Source organism: Bombus impatiens, unplaced genomic scaffold (assembly GCF_000188095.3).
Source record: "Bombus impatiens unplaced genomic scaffold, BIMP_2.2 scf_0837, whole genome shotgun sequence".
Classification (NCBI taxonomy): Eukaryota; Metazoa; Arthropoda; class Insecta; order Hymenoptera; family Apidae; genus Bombus; species Bombus impatiens.
The window spans coordinates 86,376-95,537 of record NT_177256.1 but is presented as its reverse complement, the minus strand read 5'-3'; positions in this window follow the sequence as shown (position 1 = coordinate 95,537).

The window sequence follows — 9,162 nt, the reverse complement described above, 5'->3', positions numbered from 1 at the left end:
GACGCGCCTCGTCACGATTTGCGAGACAGTGACGATTCGCGGCGTTTTACGTGTGAAACGCGGATCGATTTGCAGGGCCCACCCACAAAGATCGACTTAACCACGACCTTGTCGACGATGCTGCTTAAGAAGAAGGTGGTAACTTAAACGTATATCTTTGAATGAGAGCGAGCATGAGAAAGAGTGTGTGCACGTGTGTGTATGTATATAAAAGAAACAAAATGTTTGAGAGAGAGAAAGAAAAAGAGAATATAAGAGAATAAGACAAGGGTATACAGAGAAGCGTGAAGGGAGCATTGTGTGTACGGTTCGCGAGCACCTTTCGCCGCTGGTGCGTCGCGTTCCTTTTCTCTTTTTTATATAATAAAGCTAGAAGCGTATGCACGGTGCACGATCCTTGGGTCTTGTTTGACTTTCGTTCGTACGTATGGTAGCTCAATGATAATGGTAGCGCTTAGTAATAAGCTTGGTTACTTAACTACCGCGTTAAGGGTTGAAACGTTGACGGGTATTTTCCTATTGGACATTTAGCGGCATTGCGTATTCCACGTAGCAAACGACGTTGTTATATTAATTTTTATCGCGCGATATTCCGTCGATCGGTCGTAGCAGTTCGATGGAATTCCAATTTTCCTGAGATCCGTCTCCTTTATTTCCCGGCTTAACTGTATTAGTTAATCGTAGGACTCACGAAGCCTTGTTTGTAAATGGATAATATAATAATAAAAATGTTTCGGGAAACGAACGTATCCTTTCTTTCAGTCCAGTATTGTACCTTTGTTCTGAATAATTTATAAGGTTTAATTTATAGGGAATAAGCTTTCGTTCTTTGCTTTGTGTATAAAGATATATAAAAGTTTATAAGTAGATAGAAATTATAGAGATATGTATTACTTACCCCTTTACAATGTAATAAAACAAACGAGAAACGAGGAATTTGGGAAGAACGATTTAAAGAATAATCTTTTTTAGTAGATCTTTTGTATTTCTGATGGCAGATATAAATAGAACGTACTTTCTGATTTTCCTAGTCAATAAATTTTAACAATCATGCTACGTATACATCGGAGATGTAAAATATGTAGTAATATATTATTTTTAACTGTTTGTTCAGGTATCTTTCATACTAAACTAATACAAGTTCCTTATAAATGCACGATTGGGAACTTAATCACTAAACAACTATTTTATATATATTATATATAAATATATATAATTATATATATATAATAGTTGTTCAGTGATTAAGCTCCCAATCGTGCATTTATAAGGATATATATATATATACATATATACATGCTATTGCTTTCATCCATAAAAGTTTATGACGCGCATTCGCCGCCATCTTTTCTTACCATGGCCGTTTTATTCGTGTCACCGTAGAACAGGACGGAAATTGTTATTCAAGATAATTCCAGATACAACGTCCGTCATCGTACCATAATAATCAGAGTGTGAAGATAAACTTGTTTCACTAGCATGATTAGCATGACACATGATTTCAACTATTGTCAACAACGATACAACTAACTTAAAATTGGATCAAAGTAGTTTGCAGGATATCCCTTTTTTTATAAGAAAGGGAAAGAAAAAAGCGAAAGTAAAAAAAAAGACAAAAAAGAGACGAAAAGGAAAGGGACTGTAGCTTTTCTTTCTTTTTTCTTGCGCTTCGTATTCCCTTTCTTCGGCAAGAACAACGTCGAGGGTCGGTCTGGAATATTAATCACACGCTATGACGTATTTAACAGTCATTAGGGACAGCTGACTAGATAGGATGCAAAGTATGAAGAAGTAGAAAGTGACAGGAACCTTCCTCTCCTACTGACAGAAACAATAAATAATCCTTTCAGGTCATACAATATAATTACCAAGTATTTATGAGAACAGTTCGTTTTATGCCGTTGTATATACGCCTGAATCGGAGTTGCATATGCACCGTAAATATGCAAAATAAAGTAAATAGAATAACGGAACAATCTTTTTATTTATAAAAGTGGTTCATTTTACTCTGTTGCATAGGCAGAGCATGAGGTAACGTAAATAGAATAAAGCAAATAAAATAATGGATTAATTCGAGGCACGTTGTTTTTCTTCCTTCAAAAGATGAATCATAGGGGTCTTCGCGTACATTTTTTTTATTGTTCAACCTGTTTCGTTCGATCCATGTTGCATTCGTTATAATTTTACTATATGCAGACATTCTTTGTTCATCGTCACGAATATATATACATACTCAAAAAGCAATTATCGAAATCGCTCGCGATTTAATCGTTAGATTGACGGGCTAGATCGAAAAACTTTTTACTTTTTCTTTTCGACGATGATTCTCATTTTTTCTACAAATCGATCGCTTTCGGGTGATAATACATAAAACTATTATAACCATTACAAAGAGATATCATTCAGTTTTATGAAGAAATTCTTTGATATAGTAGTCACTTGCAATAATAATGATGATTCAAAACGTAGAATAAACTGTGGTTGTGCGGAAGAAGCGAAATGTTTTTATGTGTGTATCTGGAACGAAAGTGTAATTAGTTCTAAAGATATAGGGATTTAACTGTAATAATTAACAGACTTTAAACGCGGTGCATCCTTTCGTACTTGTACCATTTGGCGTTCATAACGTACGATGTTGCATTCCAAGATAAATGTGGTATTCGTATAACGTTACTATCGTTATACAGTTAAGTTTCGCTCGCAAGTGCTTGATTGTTTGATGCGAATCGAATAATATATACTACATTTAACTACATCAATGACGTTTAGTATTTACAAAGTATCGTATTTGAAAATCTGATTCTCTGTGGCACTATCGTTCTGTGTTTTATGGCACATCCTGCAATATTCAGTGACATAAATTTCATCAAAATCGATTGTTTCATTTCAGTATTATTCCTTAAAGGCAAGGAAAATTGTATAATAAAAGTCGTATAATTATTTTTCCACAGAAACCATGTGAAGAATTCAAGATAACGAAAGAGTATTGTATCTTAATTGAACGTGCCTATTAAATATATAATCAGCGATCATTTGATAAAACTGCTACTGAAAATGCTTAATAAACTATTCCAAGTTGAATAAAGAATAATTACCAGAGGGATATACTAGCCAGGAAAATATTATCACAATAATGTATTACATCGTTAGTACTTGAAGAACGAACTACGATAATGAAATATCATATATGAGCAGCGGAATAATCCGTTCGTTAACAAAGAAACCTTTCATCCTATGCATACGACGACGATGCCTCTGCCTTAAACGAAACTATAAATCAACATAAATAAAAATTCATTATTTACTACTTTTCATATCTTTTTCTTTTTGGAACGTTCCTAATGATCGAAACAAGAATGCGTCTACCACTTTCGATATCGAACTACTGTTTATAGTTCACCATCGCCGTTACTACCATGGCCCATGAGCAATAGCGTTCACCGTGGCTTAATGGTGGAAGCGCGAACCATGCTCGAGGATAAAAGGCAGAACGTGGTAAACCTATGTGCAGGTTTCACCGGCAGGCTTGCCACGAAAATCCCTGAAACGGAATTTCGCGCCGATAAATAACAAGAGAACTCACCGACAATACCGGCTCGAATCGTTTGGTACCACATGCCACTTGGTACTCGGCAATTTAAATAAATTAACGGAGAGCAAGCGTATCCAGGCCCGGTTTGCCTATATGGTGGAGGTGAAGCAACAGCAGTAACAACAGCAGAAGAAGAAGAAACCGAAGGAGGAGGAGGAATATAAGAAGAACAAGAAGAAGTTGACGATGAAAGAGGAGGAAGCGTGTGCGTACGCACCGAACGATTGTAAGAGTGGAACACCCACGCGTGCTCGCGATGCCTTCGCGAATTCTTTTTTCTTTCTCTCGCGGATAATTACAGCTAATGGCAGTCATTGAGAATGCGAGATGCGTACCGATCTGCGTACGTGTACTGGTCGACGATGCTGCTCGAGAACTCGACGATAACGTTTTAAGTTCCTTGCAGGCTCCTTCGATATTTAATTTATTGGTTGAATTGCTAAGTAGACGCGGCATTATCGAGGCTGGCTCACTTCCACGATCGACGACGGGCGAGATAGGATCGATCGACGAGCGCACCGTACGGAAGATCCACGGAAGATGAAGAGGTACGGCTCTGCACGGGGATTTTCCGACGTCTCGACCAAAAGATTTATTTTCGTCAGATTCTCATTTCTTCTCTTCTCTTTACAGATTGTGCCGCGTCTTGTTGTTGCTGCAGCGCGTGCTTACTACTCCGATCGTTCTGTGTCGTACACGTTGCTCCTCGCGAACCGATAGCCGCACAGTTTGCAACGTATTTGTTCTCTTCGTTAAAGGGTGGATCGTAACAGGGTGTGGGAGGGGGATAATTTATAGGAATATCGCGGTTCGAATGATTCATTTGCGTTTGGAGAAAAGGCCGAATAGTGGATAAATATTAATCGGTTGCTTAATAATGGTATAATGGAATGTTATCGATTTGATGAAAGGTTCTCCCTTTTGGTTGGTTTAAAATTTACTTCGAATTCCTCTTCGAAGTCCCTCCTTTTTTCTCTTTTTGTAACGTATATTTATATAAACATCTACCACCTTCCTATACTCTTGTAAGGTGACGCAATTTTACTTCGACAGCGATCAACCGTACCTTGTAACAAGGCATAGTTTTACGTCAGCGGTTGCAAATGTGTTAAGTACCCTCATGAACATTCGATATCTCAGCAAAGTTGATCATTTTCGTACAAAGCATACACATCCTTTTACAAACAACGCCAGTCTAATTAAGCTCCCAAACATTAATTTTCGTCACCATGATCCGGTTACGAACAGACACCCTATCAAGGCTGGAAGTTTCACGGTTACTCAAACCTCCGTATCATCGATTGAACAACGATCTCAAGGGATAAAGTAACAAACCGGAGCGACTGCTAATCAAGCCGCGAAGAGCAAAATCGTCCATCAACGGACAAGAACGATTTATCGTTTCATTGATCGGTGGGGAGATTTTCACGAAAGTTCGCGATCGGTGTAGCGTATACGAGAGACGATCGAGCAGAGGCCGTGTAATTGCGATTCGATTCTCCATGTGTGCGCAATCGAGCCGCGCATTGTAGCGATTGCGACACCGATCTATCGTGGGAATGCGCGGGAACAGCGCGGCTATTTCTTTTTAACCAACGATTCCAGAGATGACAGGCTGTGACTCAGCTCTCCACGTGTATTGCTACACATTTTCTATGATTCAGTACGAAAAGGATTCGGTGCACACATCAAACCGCAAATTGGTTCTCCGATCTGTCCAATCGCCGGATAATTAAAGACGTCCTTGCTCGTATATATTTATCGTCTCTCGTAGCCGAGATCAATCGCTATAATACTATACGAATAGAAAGTTTGGAATCGTGAATATAACAATAGAGGAGATTTCATCTCTGTCGTTTCGAAATGCATTACCCTACGTTTGACTTAAAATTATTATAACGTGTCTAACAAATCGAGTAATAATAATTGGAATCGTCTCTTTCTGCTTTTTTTTCAAGCATACAAGGAATCGAACCACAATAGGAGCGACCGGAAATCTCTTAGCTCGAGGGAGGTATTCCGAAGAAACGGCCGCCAAACGGTAGATGAAGCAGGAAATTAGCATCATGCGGGCATTTGGAAAACGAGTCAATCGAGGTAGCAGTGCGCATAACTCGGGGTCCGCAAGCTCGAAGGCAACGGCATCGCATTCTCCCCTTGGTTCGTGTTTTACCGAAAGGCGAGAAAGAGGAGCAAAGAAGAGAGGGGCGAAGAAGGTGGCGAAGAAAGACGGCGGCGACGCGGGGAATAGAGGGAATCACGGTGGGAGTAATGCAGGAGCAAAAGGCAGAAAACACCGGTAGGCAGTTTTGTAGCTGTTTTTATCAGCTTCTGGGCATCGGGGGTTCAGGCCCGACGATGCCAGGACGCATCTTGGGGGGTTCGTGTGGGAACGTACGTCTCTTTAGCGTACTACCTCTCCTCCTCCCTCCGAACTCTGTTCCCTTTTATCCTCGTTCGTTCTCGCGCGGTCCTTTTCTCGCACGGCTCGACGGGTCGAGCTTCCCTGCTTGGCTTTCCTTTTTCCTCTGTTCGCTAGCTCGGCGACTTGTTTCTCTCCCGTTCGTCTTGCCCACCCTCTCGACCGCCCTCCACTTCGTCCCGCTTCTTCAGCCTCCTCTTCATCGTACGGCTGCCTCGGGTACCAAGGGTTATCGAGGTCACCCTCCACGGTGCACTCGGCTACGTGGTGTGCCCTATATTTACGCACGGTAAGAGCACCCTGAAGAGGAGGTGGTCGCCCCTCTCTCTATCTTCTTCCTCTTTCGTTCAACGTTTCTTCTCCGCCTTCGTCTTCTTCGCCGTTTTCTTCTTCTTCTCGTTCTTCTTTTTCTCACGTTGCCATTGTCTCTTTCTCTCTTTCTTCCTCTCTTGTCCCTTTTCTTCCCCCTCCCTCAGTCCCTCCTCCTCTTCTGCTTCTTACAGTACTCCTATCTTTTTTCTCCACCCCCTACTCAGGTTTCTCTTCAATAAGCGCCGATCGCTTTAAGATCGACTCACAACAATCATTTCAATGCTTCGTCTCGTTCGGCTTGATCGGGTTATCGTGTCTTTGGAAAACTTACACGCGTGAAACATCACTCTGGTGAAAGATTACGCACAGTAGATTATTATTAAAAGAGGGCAGAGCACAATCGGGGTGTAATAGGACTGTGATGTTTGTAATTACTGTCACATTAGCTTTTAGCCCAGAATTGCATGAGACATAACGTTTAGCTTTCGTATGAATACGATAAATCACTGATAAATTTAATGTTAATGCAATAACACAAAGATTATGCCACACTGTTTCTTATGCTTCGTTCTCTAACACCGAATGCTCATTAAGAAACTTATGACTCGAGGAGCTATGCGCGAACACCGATGACTCACGTGCGGATAGACATGCCATAACACCCTATGTAGTTACATTGCCAACGAACCGTGATGCAGTTCTTTACTAAATTACTAAAAGCCGTTCGCTAAAAACGAATATTGCGTTTATTTCATTTTTTTACTCCCTTGTTAGAAAATTTGTTTAATTACGTGAGATAATCCAGTCTTGCAGAATTGATCCATTCTACCGGGGATAATCATTTGATTTCTGTTAAGATCTATTATAATAATCTATTAAGATCAAGAGGTATTTCTTAAAACTGGAATCGATTAATTTGGCTTCCAAATGGAAGAACTTTCATTAATAGCGCAAGTATATGGGTTAAATCATTGATAAATCTAAAAAGAAAAGGTATTCATTGGTATTAATGAGAATTCTTAGCAGCATTTTCGTTAATAAAATAACCACATGAGATGGAACGTAAAATTAAAGTGCATATAGACCACTTCCATCCAGAAAGGAACACAGTCACGATAATCTAATATCGCGTCATCTTATAAATTAAGGTGATCGCTAAAAAGCTGCAGAGCATTAATTTGTATGATAAACCGTATATCGATAGAAAGAACGCATATTCTGAAAGGTTGCAACAGTACCTTCGAAAGGTTACGATACGAATTGCAATGCCGCGTGTCGTAACCTTTCGCGAACCGCATCGTACACCGCAAATATGTCAGATAATGGCTGGTATTATCTGTTGAGTTGTAATTACCTCGCCCTGGCTTTCACGCCCGTTCGATACACGATTTTTCGATCTGCGTCCTGTCGTTGGTGATTTTATCTAGCGAAAGCTGGCCGACTCGTTTCGCCATGAATCTGCGTCATCAGGTGCAGGTGCGAAACTAATAACTTTCGATGGCGTTTGGCGTCATCGTAGCCACGTTTCACCTCATTCCATGGCGTGAAACATTTCCATGGAATGGTTTTTCGTTCGGTTCAAAGCATACGCCGGGTTGCTCACCTCGGTTAAGGAACAGTCGTGCTAGGAACACGTAAACGTCTAATGAACCACGCGAAACGCGAATCTGCTGGGCGTAACAAGCGACTGGTTTGTTAATTAGCTGCTTAAGAGAAACTAGACGTAGCGATCATTGCAATACTATCTAGATGAATGGTTGTTAAGCGCGCCGTCGGCTATTAACTCGCCTGAAAAAGAAGATATAACGCTTACTTAGTCCCGGTGAAAGGGAATGGTCTTTTCTGCTAGACGATTACAGGTGTTGGTAAAAACCCACGCAGTCGATTGTGAGATGGTTATTTTACCAAATCGTAATAGAATTTTTCTTGATATTTGAAAAGTACAAATTTCAATTCTGTTAAATACCATGTAAGTACTATCGACTGTTCATGTGACACGGGAGATGTCATCCAAAGAAATAATTGTAAAGATTTTAATAGATTCTAAGATTTGAATAGATCCGAAATATTCTTTACGATTAAACAATAGCCACAATTTTTGAAGGTATCGGTATACGGGTGTGTACGGGGCCTAAAGATGCTACGGAGACCTCATGCAAGATACCACAGGGTGGTCGCAATACGCGAACGTTACGAAGATGCAGGACGATGAAAAATCTCTGGTATCTCAAGCCAAGATCCCTCGAACAATGGGATATCTTCGGGACCGACTCGGTTACGGTGGACAATTATTGCTCGATTGCCGGAAGATAATGTTTCATCGTGGATGAAATAATGATTTTCTTTCGGCCGGACGAAAACATGTGAAAATTCCACGATAATGGCGGCCGTAAATTATTTCTGTCCTCGGTTACCGATGGCATCACGATAATTGGATACCGAGATTCTAGCAGATGACCGGAGCACGATAAATTTTGAAGAAAGGAAAAGTGATCTGGTTCACTTTCCTCTCGAGCCTCGCCGCGCCTGAGATACGATAATGTCTCGCCGTTTTGTTTTATGGCTTGCTCCGAACTTTAATCGAATGGTTACAGGTTAATGTATCGGTAAGTTGGTTTAAACGGTTTCTTGATTACTAAGGCGTTTATCATTTTCGTTTAATGAAGCGTGGAGAGGGATAGGATTTGTTTCTTTCAATTTTTTATTCGAGTCATTTAAAAAATACAGATTAACTGTTTATCTTTAAATGTTTTTATTTTGTTACTTTTGTTTTGATCTTCGATCGAAGAAGATGTATATAATGACGAAACCACTTCCGTTTCTTCAATTTTTCTAA